The sequence below is a fragment of the Pinus tabuliformis genome, chromosome 9 (genome assembly GCF_031772625.1).
Source record: "Pinus tabuliformis cultivar Carrire ecotype Pingquan chromosome 9, CPIR1, whole genome shotgun sequence".
Taxonomy (NCBI): domain Eukaryota; kingdom Viridiplantae; phylum Streptophyta; class Pinopsida; order Pinales; family Pinaceae; genus Pinus; species Pinus tabuliformis.
In genome coordinates this window covers 1937567048-1937586186 of record NC_142307.1, presented here as the reverse complement: position 1 = coordinate 1937586186, position 19139 = coordinate 1937567048, and the positions used below count along the sequence as shown (strand labels likewise).

Genomic DNA, 19139 nt, shown 5'->3' with positions numbered 1-19139 from the left:
CAAACATCAACGAAAAACCCAAGCAAGGCTTCGAAATTGAACGAAGGCCAAAATTTTGGAGGGTGTTGCAGCCACTACAACACTTGGCGGCACACTAGTTGAATTCCATCTTATTTGTTTTGGTTCATTGACAGCACAGGGCCTTGGTCTTTCAGAGAGTATTGAATCGATGTTCGGGTTACTTTAGCTTCCCCACTTACCCCATGGACAGACATGGTTCGCCTTTCACCAACTCAGTCAAACAACCCAGAACAACTGGTTCCAGTTGGAGATTTTGAACTGACTGAATGCCTCCACCAGATAGTTTTCAATGTTGGTAGAGATAAGATCCGGAACCGCGCCTTTGAGTTGGAAGGTCAGTCCGACCTCTCTCACCTTCCCACCGATGGCTCCGTCGCTGTCAGGAACAATTGTCTGGGATGTCCAAACGATTTCGAAACAGGCCTTCTCCACTTGAGGGATGGGATCGGCTCCGACGACGAGGGCAGACGCACCGTCGCCAAACAGAGCTTGCCCCACTAGGCTGTCCAGGTGAGTCTCGGAGGGTCCGCGGAAGGTAACGGCGGTGGTTTCACTGCAGATGACCAACACCCAAGCTCCTCGATTGTTTTCGGCAAGGTCTTTCACCAGTCGAAGAACGGTGCCTCCGGCGAAGCAGCCATGTTGGAACATGCCCACTCTCTTCACACTCGGGTGCAGCCCGAGCAACTTGGCTACCTCAAAGTCTGCTCCGGGTAGATCCGGAGTCGTTGTGGTGAAAAATATGAGATGAATGATCTCAGACTTGGGCTGCCCCCACTCCTGAATGGCCTTTTCAGCCGCCTCTTTTGTGAGCCGGGGCACCTCCACAGCCAACATCGCTTGCTGTGCGTCCAACGATGGCACCTCCACAAACGCGCACACATCAGGATTCTTCTTCAGAATCTCCTCCGTCAGGTACATGTATCTTTGTTTTATTGCCGACCTTTCACCTGCATGCAACCATATGTATGATGATTAGAAAAACTAACATCATTTTTATCCAAAATCTTGAATGATAATCAATAGTTTTAAGTTATAATCAACTTAATATCTGGAAAATATTATTTTTTTAATAATATTAAAAGTCCTTAAAATTAAATAAAATTTCTATAATATTAAAGTATAAATATTTATTTTTTAAAACTAAATATTATATATAATTTGCATTAACCAACATTAAATTAAATTAATGATAATAATAATTTCACATATAATTCTACCTTAACAGTTTAGTTACTAGTCCTGGAAGCCTTGGTTGGACAAATGCTCTGGAAGACCTATATAAGCTATGGGTTGAGTTACTAGTTCTGAAAGCCTTGGTTGGAAAAATACTCTAGAAGCCCTGGAAGGCTTGGATGGAGACCAATCTGATGATGGATTTTGGTGATGTCCGATCGTGAGGTGGAATCACTGTTTCATGGGTTGAGGTGGGTGGCCTCTGGAAGCCCTAGATGAGTTTTGATTGATATGTTCTCTAAGATCCCACATTCATGCTTGGAATATGGCATGGGGGTGATTGGCTGAAGAGAGACTTGGCTAAGCCAATCTATGGTCGGGTGGAATGTGGTAGTCCCATCTTCGGTTGGTTCATTGCATTTATTAATGAAAAAATTCATTCCCTTGGTTTTCATTACAAATGTACTGATGTATATATGGATTTTGATGGCTGACATGTTTATTGTATTTCTATTCCTATTATGTTGTTTATATGCACATTTACCTTGGAGGTTTTTACAGAGTGGTATCAGAGCATGGTTCAAACACTTGGACTGGATGGGCTCTATCATAGGTAAAATGAAGAACAAAGGTTAAATTTTAGACCTTTCTGTCATATCTGTTATAACGTTTCTGTTGTGGAATATTAGAAGTCGAAAATTTATCCATAATGAAGGTAAATCTCACTAATAATGTGGTAAACATTTCAGATATTGGTTCACAATACTTTAGGAATTATGATCTAAGGAAGATGACCTTCCTGAATGCACCTTTAAACAGGTCACGTTGGCATTTGTGCAATAGCTTTTTTTTCTGTAGGATTTGAGAAGCTGACAAATCGTCCACATTGAGGGGAAATATGAATGATTATGTGGTAGAAATTTCAGATATTGGGTCGCAATATTTTAGGAGATATGAGCAGAGGGAGTCGAGCCTTTTGAATAATCCGAAAATCAAGTCTCAAACAGGTCACGCTGACATTGTTGTTATAACTTTTATTCTGGGTCCTCTAAGGAGTTGAAATTTTTTCCACAAAGAGAGGAAATCCTGCTTATATTGTGATAAAAATTTCAGACATTTATTCACTATAGTTTAGGAGATATGACCAGTGTAAATCGAGCTTTCTGGATACTCCTAGAATTGTGCACCAAATAGGATTGTGTTGGTATTTTTGTTATAGCTTTTCATCTCTGTAATCTCAGAAGTTGAAACTTGAACCATAGTGAGGGAAACTACCACTGATCATATGGTTCAGTTTCGATAACTTGTGCTACTACAGTCTAGTATATATGCATTGAATCATTCGCTATATTAGTTTGCATGCAAAGTGTTTGATCAAATTCTTAAATGGTTCAATGATTAATTGCATACAAACTGTTTGATAAAATGCCCCAATGAGTATGTTGTTTGTGGTTGGGGATAGTATTGATGTGTAATAGTATTTCTGTAGTTGATATATTCTTACTTGTATGCAAAAAGTTTTCTATATTAGTTTTCATGTAAAGTGTTTGAATAAATGCTTACATGCAAATGTAGTAGTATAGTAGTTGTTTGTGGAAAATCTAAAAGTATGGTAATTCTTTTGTCAGGCCAGGGTAACTCCAGACTTGGCAGAAAAAACTGATTGATATATTTCATTAGGTAACTATTGTTTATATACATGAATGTGACTGATCAGTTCATCTTCTTGATGACTGTTCACATTCTGGGTACACCCAACCGCTGAGGATTAGGTGTCAACAATTCCCCCCCTTAATCTGAAGGGATGTTGGTGAGTCCAAGCATCGCTCTGAATCTTTCAAGCTTTTCTCTTCCAAGCGCTTTGTTGAAGATGTCTGCAATTTGCTCATTTGTGGAACAATGACGGAGATGGGTTGTTTTGGCCTCAACATGATGTCAGATCAGATGATATTTAGTATTGATGTGCTTAGTACGATCATGGAACTTTGGGTTCTTGGCCAACTTTATTACAGAGGTGTTATCAATCATGAGTGGAGTTGATTGTACTTGTTTTACCTGCAAATCTTCAAGAATTTTCCTGAGCCACACAATTTCTTTCGTTTCTTCAGCTGCTGCCACGCATTCTGCTTCTGTTGTGGAATCTGCTGGAACTGATTGTTTGTGTGATCTCCAGGAGACAGCTCCTGATCCAAGACTCATAGCATATCCTGAAGTAGATACCCTAGTTTCTTTGTCTCCATCGAAGTCTGAATCAGAGTATCCAATCAAGCTGAAGTCGTCCACCTGTGTATACTTGATTCCAAGGTATTGAGTTCCCTTCAAGTAGCTTAGAACTCTTTTTGCAGCAGACCAATGTCCCTCACAAGGCTTTTGCATAAACCTGGAGAGGATTCCAACAGCAAATGAAATGTCTGGTCTGGTAGTAGTGAGGTAGGTGAGACTTCCTACAAGCTGTCTATACTTTGTTGCATCCTCAAATTCCTTTCCTTCAATAGATGTGAGCTTTAAGTTTTGTTCCATTGGAGTAGAAAGAGGATTGCACTCTGTCATGCCAAAGTTGTTTAACAAATATCCAATGTATTTCTTTTGAGAAAGAAATATGGATTTTGGATGTTGGGTTACTTCAATGCCAAGATAATAATGAACATAGCCCAAATCAGTCATTTCAAAACTTTTTCCTAATTCTTTCTTTATGGATGCAATATAGCTTTCATTGTTCCCTGTCATTAAAAGATCATCTACATATACCACAAGATATACAACTGTTTTGCCAACTTTCTTGACAAATAAAGTTGCATCATCAAGATCAAAATGATTGAAGTTGAGTTTCAAAAGATGCTCTGTTAGTTTTTCATACCAGGCTCGTGGTGCTTGTTTGAGGCCATACAAGGACTTCACAAGTTTTCATACTTTATGTTCATGTCCTTTCACAGAAAATCCTTCAGGCTGGGACATAAAAACATTCTCTTTTAGATCTCCATTCAAGGATGCAGTTTTTACATCCATTTGATGGACTTTCCAACCGTTCTGAGCAGCTAGTGCAAAGAGTGTCCGGATGGTGGCCCATTTTGCTGTGGGGGCAAAATTTTCCTCATAATCGACCCCTTCCTTCTGTGCAAAACCTTTTGCCACAAGCCTAGCTTTGTGCTTGTCAAGTGAGCCATCATCTTTGTATTTGTTCTTGTAGACCCACTTGCAACCAATTGGTTTGGTTCCAAATGGAGGATCAACGAGCTTCCAAGTGCCATTCTTTATGAGGGCATCATACTCCTTTTGCATCGCTTCTTTCCATTCATCATGAGAAGCAGCTTCTTTGAAGGAGGTTGGTTCAAAATCTGTAGATAAGTTCAATTCACAATCATAAGTAACATCCATATCAACAGGTGAATTAGAGTCATCTACATCACCTCCATTTTGTCGGTTTGAATTTCTGGTTCCTGTTTTTCCAATTTCATCAGGATGAACATGTTGAAAATAATACTGAGAGGGGGGGTGAATCAGTATTATCAGATCAGATAAAACTTTTCAATTTCATACTCAGAAACATATACGCGACTTCAGTTAAGTGAACCCGCGTGTACACGCGACTGTGTCTAATGCAACTAGCGTATATCCAGAGATCTTATGATTCAGTTAATCTTATCTTCAGTAAATGCATCAGAACATTATTAAGCATATTAACAGTAAACAGGTGCAGTATAATAGAACAGATCATCACACAAAAGCCACACACATGAACACCATGATATAAGGTGGAAACCCAATGTGGGTGAAAACCACCTGCTGCAATTTGTCTCTTTCTTCTTTAATGAGAACTTCTTTTAAAATGTACTGGTGCAGTCCTTTACCAGCACGCAGGCTACAACCTGCAGAGGGCTACAACCCTCTTAGCTCTTGTACTAGCCGATCCATTTACTAGTACGTAGGTGCCTACCTACAGAATGCTTCTTTACTCGTTTTCCAGCTGCTAGTGGAAGGGAGCTACAACCCCCTGGCTCTTGTACTGGCTGATATGTTTACCAGTACGTAGGTGCCGGCCTACGAGCTACCCGGGACCACGTTTCATACATTTTCATACTGGATCCATAAGACAATCATCATTGTAGTACAACCTGCATCATTAATCACTGAAACACCCAATTCTGAATCACTGTAACCCTATCAACAATAACCAGACAATCATAGCAACAACCAGATCCAGCTCCATATTCAAATATCATACTTCACATTGTATACGCTACTTGGATGAACCCAACCTGCGTGTATACGCTCTTTTACCAAAACCAACTCGCGTACAGATCTATAAATTCAACCTTAAAACTCTGCAGCTATATCAGACATCAAAACATACCCAGATCATAATAATAAACATGCGTCAGTAGATCTAGTCTATCCAGAGTCAAACCATATGAAGATAATCATTCCAAGCCTTGAGATCTCGTTCCATCATTCATCATCCTCCACATGGGTGAAACCTTGGTTCAGATCACCAACCCATAACCAGCACTTAGATCACACACTTTCTCAGATCTTCATCACTCACACTTACACACTTTGGCCTAGTGATCTTCTCCTTATATAGCCTTAGGCCTTGCTCAATACCAAGAGCCAAAACCATAGTAACACAATACCATCAACCTCGAAACTAGGGATCGACACGTCCGTCGAGACACCATGGTCCAAAACCATAGGCACAACTTCCAAGGATTAACCGCCATGGACCAAAGGTACGTTTTCACATGTACGCGCTTTTACTGAAGCCAACCTGCGTGTACACGCGGATTCTCCTTGCTGAACCTGCGTATATCTCTTTCTTGTCCTGCTGTACTGAGATCTGTCCTCTGATCAAGTTGCCATCACCTGTACCAACCTCTGAGCACCTGTACCAACCTCTGAGTGAGTTGCCATCAAGGACAACACTTGAAACATAATGCCAACAGAACACTTTCAAGTGTCTTTGTCAGCCACTTTGGGGGACCTTTCTGAGATGGTCCAGGCTGCTCTGTTGATTGAGTTGGGACTGAATCAAGATTGAGTCTCCCAATTCTATCAATTACATCACTTAAAGCATCATCCGTTGTTGGAGTTTCATGCAGGGGAGATTGTGTTTCAGAAGAAGATTCCACATGTTGATCTAGTATAGGAATCCCCCCTTCAAGATGTGGAATCTGATTATCAAATTATTGAAATGATTTGATTTTTGCGAATCTATCCAAGCGATCAAGTTGCCGCTCAACAACATTGTCAGATTTGGATGATTCAAGAAAAATGACATCTCTAGATAGAACAAACTTTTTATTTACTTCATCATAAAGGGGGTATGCTTTAGAGGTGTTTGAATACCCCAGGAAGATGCACTTACGACTTCTAGCACCAAGTTTGTTTCTATGTACCTTTGGTATCAAAGCATAACAGGTGGAACCAAATATCCTGAGATGTTTTACCGAAGGAACATGTCCATACCACAATTCATAAGGAGTCTTGTTTCTTATAGCATTAGATGGACATCTATTCTTTATATATGCAGCACATAGAACAGCATCAGCCCAAAACATTATCTTTACATTTTTGAAGAAAAGCATGGATCGTACCATATTCAAGATTGTTCTATTCATTCTTTCAGCTACACCATTCTGTTGGGGATTATAAGGCACAGTTGTTTGATGTTTACTCCCATGTTGGCGGAGATAGTTTTCAAATTCATTTGATGTATATTCTTTTCCATTATCAGTGCAAATAGACCCAATATGAGATTGTGCATCATTTTCAATCCATTTATGAAAATTCTTGAATGTTTGAAAAGCATCAGATTTGTTCTTCAATAAATAAACCCAACACATTCTCGTGTAATCATTAATAAATGTCATGATATATTTATTTCCATTTGCAGAAGGAACAGGCATTGGACCACATAAATCTGAATGAATGAGTTCAAGCTTCCTATGTTCTCTTGAATGTGAATCATGAAAAGACTTTTTGCTATGCTTTCCTAGAATGCAAGCATCACATTGCTTATGTTTCCTAGGAATTGTAGGCAAACCAGCAACACCATTTTTCTTCAATAAGCGGACACTATCATAGTTTAAATGTCCAAATCTAGCATGCCATAATAAACTTGATGGAAGTGTACCTTCTTCATGATGAGAAATATATGAGAAATGTTGTACATGAGCAGAGGTTCCTTGCAGTTTGAGAAGTCTTTCTTCTTCTATTCCCCTCATGACAAGTGAGTGGTCAGATGCTTTTCTTACCTCAAGCTTGCCATCAAACATATGAATGGAGTGACCTTGCTGACAGATGTGGACCAAGGATAGCAAGTTTCTCTTGAGTTGTGGGAGATATAGAACATGATCCAGAAGAAAGTCTGGAAGACCAGGCAGTTTAAGCCTGATTGTGCCAAGCCCTGATGGCTTGATTTTTGACTGATCTGCAAAGTATACTGCTCCATCAACATTGTCAGTGAAATCTTCAAAAAGATCTTTCCTATGAGTCATATGGCAGGTTGCTCCTGAATCAAGCAACCAATCATTTTTTGAAAAAGCAAGTGAAGCATTAAACAAATCTTCATTTACTCCAATGTTACATTGTGCCTCAATATAGTGAGCGGATTCAAGTGCTTTACCTTTGTCTGTATCATCAGTTTTACCTTTTGGCTGGTTTCTTTTCTGCTCAATTTTATCCCATGGTAGCTTGCATGTAGAAGCATCATGTGATCCATTTCGTTTGCAGCGAATGCAATGCAGATCTGCCTTTTCTCCTTGAGAATGTCTGCCCCCCTGCCTCTGAAATATCTTCCTCTTCCTCTTCGTCCACCTCTTCCTCTTGTAGAATCTTGAGCAGGATGCTTTTCTTTATGAGCAAGGCAAACAGTCTCTTTAGAAGATTCAGGGAATGTCTTCTTTCCAAAGGCTTTCTCTCTTTCAGCAAACTTTTTCACAAGAGAATCAAAGGTTATATCTTTAATATTTCCATTTGCTTGTAAAGACTCAAGATAATTGGAGTAAGTAGGATAGAGTGCCTTGAGAAAAGCAATAAGAGGGATATCCAGCTCATCCTTAGTGGATTTAATATCATGCATTATAGACTTTACTTTAGATGCAAGAGCAAGAGGATCATTATTTTTCAGTTCAAGAGTGAAGAGTTTAATCATGAGCTGAACAACTTCAAGTGCAGAATGTGAGTCATAGAGTTCTTTCAGCTTTTGTAAAGCTTCAAAGACAGTTGAATAAGATGAAATATGACGACTTACTTCTTCATTTACAGACGCTGTGATCAATGCATAGGCTTTGTTGTTCTTGTTTTCCCAAATGACAAGCTCTTTATCTGATGTAGGCTGCACAGGGTCTTTGTCTTCTTCTCCGACACATACTCCTTTCCACAACTCATTGTAGATGAGGGTGTGTTTTACCATCTGGGACCATTCAGGATAGTTCTCCTTGCCAGTGAGAACTATCCCTACCATAGAGATGATTGAATTCATTCTGTAAAACATACTTCTGCTGATAAAAAAACTTTCTCACTTCAATATCACTTTAATGCTTTAACTTTTCAAAGCAGCATTACCATTCAAATGATAAAAAAAGATTGTGCAATATTACAATGCTTTGAATGAACAAAACTGTGCAATACTATAGGCATTCAAATCAAAGGCTGATGATTTTAAATCCTTTCATCTGCATCTCCAAGTCTTAAATACTATAATCCTCTGAAACAAACGATGTGTATACAAGCTAGACAAGTCCCTTCTTCTCAAATTCCTTATTAAAAAAAACTAACAAATTAGTAGGAATTTGACTATCCTGAAGAGTGTGTAGCAATACACATTGATTTCAAAATCCACACATACTGTCGGTCCTAAAGGAGTCCATGTATACAATCCAAATGTATGCACTTCTCAGAAACTTGTGCAGACTCAACCAGAATGAGAACTAACATTAGATGGCCAAAAAACAGGCCCATAATCATAAATCCATGGCGGAAGAGATCCTGGGACCTGTGGCGAATCACACAGTTAATTCACTTTGGGATCAATGCTTCTTCTTGCGTTCGGCGGCCGACATTCTCTTGTGACAATGCACACAAAGTTGGGAGGAAGAAGCGTAGCTGACACGCTAACGTCAAACCACGACAAACTTTAGATGCAGCAAAATATGACGAGGCGGTTCGCTCAACTTTTAGCAGGGCGGGAATACACATACCAGATTAAACAGTCATGCAAATAATAGGCCAGAAATGATAAATCGTGTTGTCAGGCCAGCGTTCAATGGTATTCACACAAGGATTGAACCTGGAATAGCAACCGGAGGATGAGCAATAGGTTGTATGTCTTAGTCTGTGTGGATTCCTATACAGACAAGCACAAAAAATTGGGGGATGAGCAATGGATCTTGGGCTCAGAAGATGAGCAATGGCTCTCGGGCTCATAGATGAGTAATGGCTCTCGGGCTAGGGTGCGAATACTGTGATGTTTTGGGGTCTCACTCCTTCTTGTAACTCGATGAACGTCTCGTCCTTGACATTTCCAGCTCCGGACGGTGATGTTTTGGCGGATCCCAATCTTTCACACAGGTTAGGCTTAATGCATATACAGTAAACGGTAAAAACAAAGAGATCAATGCTAAAGCATTGATATTCAATGGGTATGCAAAGCGTTATCACGCAGAGGGCATTAAAGCCGTTGAGGCAGAAGAAATCGGCCTGCGCAGGAGCCAGTCGTCCTGCAGCGTAGATAATTCAAGATGTGAACGAACCTCTCACCGTCTCTGTCGATTCTGACAACGGAATCCTTATCATCTTTGGGCAAATGGCGGAGCACCAGGGCAGCGAGCATGGAGTCTTTATGCACGCACAGAGTCAAACGTTCAGGCCAGACAAACGTTCAGGCAGATGCGTTATGGGCAGACAAACGTTCAGGCAGATGGATGTCAACATGTTTGAGGAAAATGTTATTTTTTCTTGGATGGGATAGTATTGTAGTATGATAATATGGATGTAGCTAATCTATGCCTATTTGCATGCAAATAATTTGAAGAGTTTCATGTAGGGAATTTGAAAGGTTGCATGCAAGGTATTTGAAAAGTTGCATGTAAGGAAATGGAAAAGTGGCATGTTTTTAGTTATGATGTTACAAGTGGAATAAGTGCAATATTTTTGACTTAGTCTCATACAAATGTATGAGAAATAAAAATCAATTTCTTTTCAAGTATGGTTAAATTTAGTATAGATTTGGAGATCCCATTTCCATAATTCGACATTGGAGATTGGGCCATGATAGTAGCTTCCTCCTTCTACCTTAGTGTGGACCATGGATAGTAAGGGGGTGTGCTTATAGGTTGTTAGTATTGGTGAATGCTGATTTCAAATTAATAGACACGATGTATCGATTTTTGGAACATGTAATTAGCTGTGTATGAAATATATGTCGCATACATGTTGATTTCATGATACCTACTTACATCCTTGTATGTTAGGTTAAATTTTTGAATATTTTGATTACATGTATCAGTCTTGTTGGTTGATTACAAGAATTGATCACTTGTGTTCGACTAGACATGCGTTTATGCATAGGTGTAGTTGATTTGGCATTGTTTATGCATAATGTTGGTTGCATGTGGCAGCAATGTGTACAATGGAGTAATGGTTGTTGTTATGCATGTATGGTCGTGGCTATGATTATGCATGTATAGTAGGTCAAATATGCCTTGTGAAGTCATTGTATGCAATTTAGGTCACCATAGTACTATTGGATGTTATGATGCTAATATGTTGGTTGCGATAGAGCAGGAGATGAAAATAATTATAATGAGGCTGCAACATTAGACTTTGAGATAAGAGAAGATCATCATACAGGTAGTGTATGTTTGCCATGCAGGCATGTAAGTTAAGGATTATTATATGCATTAGGGTTATATACATTAGGTTTATGAACATGTATTTGATGTTATGGTTACATCCATGATAGATGTTAGATGATTAGTGTGGTTATATGCACATGTGTTAGATAGTCAAGAATGATAGTAACCTGTAGATGTATGCATTGCTATTGTTGTTTTATATTAGATAACCTGATGATTATGTTGTATCTTGTTGATGAGTATGATATATAGCTTATTTTTGTTGTTATGTGCTATTAAGTTGATGGTTAGAGTTATTTCATTGAGATCTTGATGTCGTAATTTGGATTGGTCATATGTATGATGGTTATGTTCATTACATTGAAGATATTGATGCTATGTGTATTGTGTTAACCTGGTTTGACCTATGCAGATATTTATGGTTGCGATACTTAGGTATGAGCTGACATAATTGTGATGTGGTGTCATGCTAATTTAGACTGATCATACATATGTGATTATTATGCATGAACGACATATGCTTATGAGCTTGTAATATGAACATGTTAGTTAATTACTGTTATGGATATCATGATTATGTTGACATGTTGTAAACTTATATCTCACTAACTATATTGATTATGTAGACAAGATGGCCTCCCCTAAGATACACTAAGGTATGAGTTTGCTTATGTCTTTTACTTGGTGTTTCATAGTTGATTATGTCGTCTATTTGGTATTTGAGTGTTTGGTGTCTATTATGTCATCTAATTGATTTATTTAACATGGTATGTTTGCAAGTGGTTGAATGATTGATGAATTTCTTAATATGAGTATGTGTTCAAATGATTTGTTTTAAGATGATTGTACTAACATGTATGTATTGAGACAGTTGATATGTACTTGAATGTAGTTGATAGTTGTAGCATTATGTCTAATGACTATGGATTATGACATGATTGTTTGTAAAAGTTGATTTCAAATTGATAAATATGATTGTCTAGATATTTTGAACATGTGGTTGACATGTGTGATCATGATGCAGGGAGTTGCATGGCACGAGAGGTTGCCATGAAACCTTGAAGAAGGCTTAGGTTGAGCTTTCCCTGGGAACCATGGGGATTGAGTCATGGTGTTTGTTTATAGTCTTGTGCTTTTGGTCTGATTTGTGTCTTTGTTTATGTCTAATGTATGGCCATACCACTTTGTTTGTGGAGTCATGTTGTTATTGGTTTTTATGGTCTTCTTCTTGTTTGTTTCTTGTCTTGCCTTTTTTATGTTTTGAGTCTTGGGAATTGGTTGGGAAATAGGAAAGTTGATGGAAATCGGGAGAGATTTGTGGTAGCCAACCGACTATATAAGACCCATATGAATCTTTGTGCATGAGTAAGTGCAGTGGAAGGTAAGACTACGACAGTTGGTTGGACTGGTTGTGTCCGTTGTGGTAAATGGATAGCAACAGTGCAGAAAAAAGAAATGTAACCAAAAAAGGTAAAGTAAATGGAGCAGAGGTGTAATAGGCTTCGAATATGTTGGGAATTGTTGCTCTCAATGCCTATGCATAAATAAGGAAGTTATCTTAACCTAGACCTTATGTTATCTAGTAACTATTTTATGATCATGATTATGTTGAAGTTTATATATGTATACATGTATGTATGTATGTTGTTGTCTGATAGGATCATGATTGTTTTATGCTAACATTTAAATATGTATTTATGTATCCATGTATCTATGTTACTATCTAATAGGGTTGTCAGGGATCATTCTTGTGGAGGAATGATTTCTTATGTAGGAGAACAACATGAAGAGGTTCCTGGTCTTACGAGGAATCAATTGGGAAGAATAGTCACGATAAATATATGAGGTCAGTATCATGTGGATATGTTTTGATATTGTATACTTATATTATGCCTATGTCTATGTCATAACAAGTAATGTTGAAGGATACATCAACAAAGTGAAAGTAGTGTGGTCTACGACATGCTAGGATAAGCATGAAGAAGACACTAGAAGCAAGGTTTCTTGGTAAGGACAATGTGGTTTTGGATGTGTGCTACTATTTTTGTGCATATGTTGTATATGTTGTACATGTTGCATCTATGATGTGTGCACTTGTGGTGTTGTGTATACATAGCATGTGTACATGTTATTTATGCAATGTTATCTACAAGATGGTACAAATAGGATTGTGAGAATATTGCATATGGGGTGTTGTATACATATTGTATTGTATTCATTACGTATATCCGACATGTGTGCATATGGTGCTATGTACATGTTGGATATGTAGGGTTGTGTACAGATGATGTTATGTACGTGTTGGATATGTAGTGCTATGTACACTTGGTGTTGCGTGCATGTTGTACATATGGTGCTATGTATATATGGTGTTGTGTGCATGATTGTATAAGTGGTGCTGTGAGCATGTGGTGTTGTGTACATGTTATACATATAGTGCTATGAGCATGTAGTGCTATGTACATGTTGTGCATGTGATTCTATGTACATATGGTGTCGCGTACACATCATGCGTGTGGTAATGTGTACATGTGGTATTGTGTACACATTGTATAGTTGTGTAGTGTACATGTGGCATTGTGTACACGTTGTGCAGGTGGCACTGTGTACATGTGATGTTGTGAACATGTTGTGAAGGTGGTGCAGTGTATAGGTGGTACTATGCACATGTTTTACATATGGTATTGATGTACATGTGGTATTGTGTGCATGCAATACATGTTGTGTTATGGGCATGCGATATTATGTATGTGCATCATGTATTCATGTTGTTGTGGCGTGTGTACTCATTGTGTTGTACTCTACGTAGTTACATGTATTGTGTGGTATTTCACATTGGGTATAGATGGATGCATTGTATTGTATACAATGGTTGTAGGTTTATGCATTGTACGTCAGGTGTAGGTGAATGTATTGCATGGTGTTATGTGTCAGGTATGGTTTTATGTGTGTGATGCACACTACGTGTATGTGCAATTGGTAGAGGAGAAGGCACTGGGTGTGGCAACTGATCTAGTGTCTATACAAAAGAACAAAGGCAGAAGTAAGGATCGATGAAGGATAGGTATCAATATTATATTTCAGTTTTATTATGCATGTGATTTATGATTCTTGTATATGATGATTACATGTGAATTATGATTTTGGTTTATGATCTATGATTCTAATTTATAATCTATGATTCTGGTTTATAATTTATGATTTTGGTTTATGATGGTTACATGTGATTTATGATTTTGATCTATGATGGTTGTGTTTTGAGCTAACCTGATGTGATATTTTTATACATGTTGATATGGTCAAAGATGCTAGTTTGACTTGTTGTGACACGAAGCGAACAAGATTCCAAGTGTACCAATGAGGTATGATTTGAAGTTATTTCAATTTATTTTGAATCTAATGGAAGTTATGTTCTTCATACAGGAAGCATGAACATGCCCAGTTGGGTTGTTGAAAGAATTAGCAGCTTTATATGGTGGTTTTGTGGTTTCTTATGGTGGTTTAGTATTTTCTTTATGTTGGTTTAGTATATGCTTTATGGTGATTGATATATGCTTTATGATGGTTGATATATGCTTTATGTTGGTTCATACATGATATATGATGTTAGTATATGTTTGGTATATGATTTGGCATATGTTTTGGTATATATATTTTGATGACGTTTTTATGTGTACACTAGTGTATCGATGTAAATACCGTAATGAGTTGTGTTATAAATCTCCACTATGTGGTATGGGTATTATGTTATTGTCCTATCATGTGGTTATTTTATCATGATGTGCATATGAGTTTTCTTGAGAAGGATGATCATTGTAAATACCGTAATGAGCTGTTTTATAAAGCTCCACTATGTGGTATGTTGGCATGTTTCCATGATGTTTTTATTTTGAACAGATCTTTAATTGTAAATACTGCAATGAGCTATGTTATAAAGCTCCATGGGCAGTATGCTTTATTTTTAGAAGTCTTGTTGGTTATAGGTGTCATTGAACACCGAGGACAGTGTTCCCCTAAGGGGGAGGGTTCTGTAAAAGCCCTGGTGAAAATTCCATGTAAAAATATATAAATACCATGGATGATGGGACACGTATTCCAAGCTAAATTGTGGGCAAGATATCCTAGGGGGTGTTCATTTGGCTATTTATGGCTAAGAAAATTGGCAAAGGCAATGGCTAATGCATTAAAGAGGCAAAAAGGTATTTTGGCACATTTATTTATGAAAATAATGGAAATTAGGAGAAAAAGAAGGTGAAAGGTCACATTTTGCATGTGAGGAGGAAATTGAAGGAAAATAATGGAAAATGAAGAAAATAGAGGCCTCATTAATAAAAAGGCTTATGAGGATCAGTGGGCAGGACTTGGTTAGTTTAGTTTTGGAGCTCTCTCATTATTCTCTCTCTCTCTCATACTCTTGGTTACTTAGAGTTTTCTTGGAGCACTCTTGGAGGGTGTGGCATACTTGGATTCTTGGAGAAGGAAGCCAAAGGAAGAATATGAAAGTGCAAGAAGGCATCAACATCAACAACTACATCAAATTTTCTTGCAGGTACTGTGTTGCATGTATGATTTATTCACTAGTTTCGGCACGCATGGCACATGCATGTGGTTTCTTGGTTATGATCTGTCATTGGCATGGAGGATTGCCTAGATTGATAGTGGATTGCCTAGCCTTTCCATTTCCTGGATAGCCATGGTGATTGTGGGTTTACTTTCATTGCTTTGTTTTGGTTGGTTCTCATTTTTCCATAGCTTGGGTTGAGTTACTAGTCCTAGAAGCCCTGGTTGAAAAAATGCCCTGGAAGCCCTGTAACAGCTTGGGTTGAGTTACTAGTCCTCGAAGCCCTGGTTGGAAAAATGTTGTGAAAGCCCTTGCCGAGTTGAGTTACTGGTCTTGGAACCCTTGGTTGGACAAACGCTCTGGAAGCCTTGTACAAGCTATGGGTTGAGTTACTAGTTCTGGAAGCCTTGGTTGGAAAAACACTCTGGAAGCCCTGGAAGGCTTGGATGGAGACCAATATGATGATGGTTTTTGGTGATGTCTGACCGTGAGGTGGAATCACTGTTTGATGGGTTGAGGCGGGTGGCCTCTAGAAGCCCTAGATGAGTTTTGTATGATATGTTCTCTAATATCCCACATTCATGCTTGGAATATGGCAGGGGGTGATTGGCTGAAGAGAGACTTGGCTCAGTCAATCTATGGTTGGGTGGAATGTGGTAGTCCCATCTCCTGCTGGTTCATTGCATTTATTAATGAAAAATTTCATTCCCTTGATTTTCATGTACAAATGTATTGATGTATATATGGATTTTGATGGTTGACATGTTTATTGTATTTTTGTTCCTATTATGTTGTTTATATGCACATTTACCTTGGAGGTTTTTACAGTTAATCTTTAGTGGTAGATGTTTGTATGGTTAATATTTCTCTAATCCTAAGGTTAAGATATGGGTTCTCCCCACACCCTAACTCATATGTTACGAAGCTTCTCGATGTTTTGCAACATTCCTTCGATGTGACTCGATACCTCCACTCTGGATGACACCTCGGTTACAAAAGACCATGGATTTGTCTATGCCTCATCCAACTGTGGAGATAGATGCTTCAACTTCTTGGGTAACTACCTGCCTCGCACCCTCTCAGCTTGTTCGGTCATTTCGTCACTCAAATGTTGGGGTTTTTTCAGTCTGCAACTTGATTCCAACCTCTAGTTTTCCATCCTCTATGAATTTTGTACGTAAACTCCACAAACCCTCATTCAATTACCCTTAAAACCACTACAAGATTACACATTTATTTCGTGCAATATTATAATGATAGATATTTTTTTTCACACATATGTCAGGGTTGGTCATAATTTATTCAAGGCAATGGAATGGAATCTACTCGGTTACCAGGTCAATCATATACTTACCCCTACGTTATCTCGATTTATAGCTCACCTTTGTTGTTCGCTAACAGGGTTCCCTTTTCTATCTCAGGCTTGCAATAAGCAGAGGCCCGTTTCTTCCCTCTTCCAAGGTAAGGAATCTCTGGCCTTCCTAAGCACATTTTCCGTTTATCTACTAATTTCCAAGATTTATCTGACCATGAAAGTAACCCCTCTGCACCCCCTTTTTTGCTTGTAGGTGTACTTCACGCTCAACTTCATTTTTAATAAAATTGTAGTTGGAAGTTTATGGTTGTCGTGACGTTCACTTACCCCGGTTTTTACCTCTTCTAGGTTAGTTTTTTGTTTCTGCATTTCTTGGGGTTCGTGCTAAAATATTTCCACTAACCCTTGTGGTTAAAATTAGGGTTTCAAAATTTTCTAGTTTTCATTAGAAACCCTGAAGGGTTTAATGTATTATGACCTTTAGCATAGGACATTTGCTAGTTTCCAAACAATTACAACCTGTGACCAGGGTATTCGTTATGTTTCAACTTTTCTAGCTAACCCCTTCTTTTTCCCACTCTAATTCTTTTAACCTCAAGGGAAAGAGAGAATTGTAACTGTCAGTAACCATCTGGAAGTTCAAGAATTCATTTTTGACCTTTTTGTGAGTTTCCAAGATTCACGAAAACCATTCATTCATTTAACAATAAATAATTACTTAAACATCAAGCTCCATTTAGGATTTTAAAATAAGCCCTTGCTTGTTTAAGTCTTATATATTAAAAGTAAGGAACAATAAATGGAAAATATTCACAGTAATTGGGAGTATTTGTGCAGAACACCATCCTCGATGATCATTCTTGTTCTCGAAACATATTAGAATATGATTGTTACATAAAGTTTTCATCTTCCCAAGTAGCCTCCTCTGGGCTAAACTGCCTCCACTACACTTTAACTTGGGTGATATCTTGCCTCTGCAATGTTGTTTCTCTTTGGTCGAGAATACACAAAAGTTCTACCAGAAAATCTTCATCTGGTTCGACTTGTTCCACAACATATCACTCATTTAGTCTATTGAATCATCAAATCAATACATATACTTTACAACTTAACATGCAATTAGCTATACATTTTGCCAACTTATAATATGTCTCAGATCATACACATATCTCTTTAATAGGGAAACCTGAAACATATTATGAATTCGTATGTGACTTGGTAAGGTGAGTTGATACACCACAAGTCTGATCCTTTCCAATATCTGGAAAGGTCCACAATATCGGGGTGTTAATTTCGCACAACTTCCCCATCTTAGAGTACTCCTCTTTGGTTTAACCTTTACATAGATGCGATCACCTACATGGAATTCTTGGTAGGTACTTTATTTATCTCCATAGGTTTTATGTCTATCTTGCAGAGCCTTTAAGTTTTGTCGCACTTGTTTTACTACATGCTCCATTTCTGGCAACTTCTCAGGTCCTAACATTAACTTGTCTTCTGGACTACTCCAATTAGTAGGTATTCTACATTTTTTCCCATACAGTACTTCAAAAGGACTCATTTTTAATGATTCATGGTAACTATTATTGTATGAAAACTCTACTAAATGAAGGTACTCCTCCCATTTCGTTGGTTGCTGCATCACATACATTCGTAACATATCTTCAAGCACTTGATTCACTCGTTCAATTTTCCCATCTGTTTTTGGATGGTATGCAGTACTGAACTGAATTTGTGTACCCAACCCAGTAAAGAGAGCTTTCCAAAATGCAGATGTAAACTTCACATCTCTATAAAAAATTATCACTCTTGGTATCCCATGTAATCTGAATACTTTCTTCTTAAATATATCTACAATTTGGGTAGTTTGGTATGTAGATTTAACAAGTATGAAATGGGCTACCTTGCTTAATTTATCCACTACTACCATGATATATTCATTTTTCTTCTTTCATATGGGTAACCTAGTGTTCGGCATGGAATCCCCCCATAGCAGGTTTTGGGGCTCAAAGCCCAAGTTTTGGTCAAAGATGTTGCAAAACTCCGCGAATTATGGGCACAGAGCATGAAGTGTACAATTGAGTCATAGGGTTGTCCACCCTAAGCATTTTATTGTAAATTAGTGTAAAGTCGGCCTACCCATGGTCCGCAGACCATGGGATTGTATAAATAGAGCGAGGATCTAAGTTGTAAAGAGAATTAAGGAATGATG

The 19139-nt window shown here is 38.2% G+C and overlaps 1 pseudogene; it reads right to left on the bottom strand.

Moving 5' to 3' along the window:
• Positions 1-237: 237 nt before the first annotated feature.
• LOC149156713 (pinosylvin synthase pseudogene) lies at positions 238-17103 on the bottom strand (annotated as a pseudogene).
• Positions 17104-19139: the final 2036 nt, after the last annotated feature.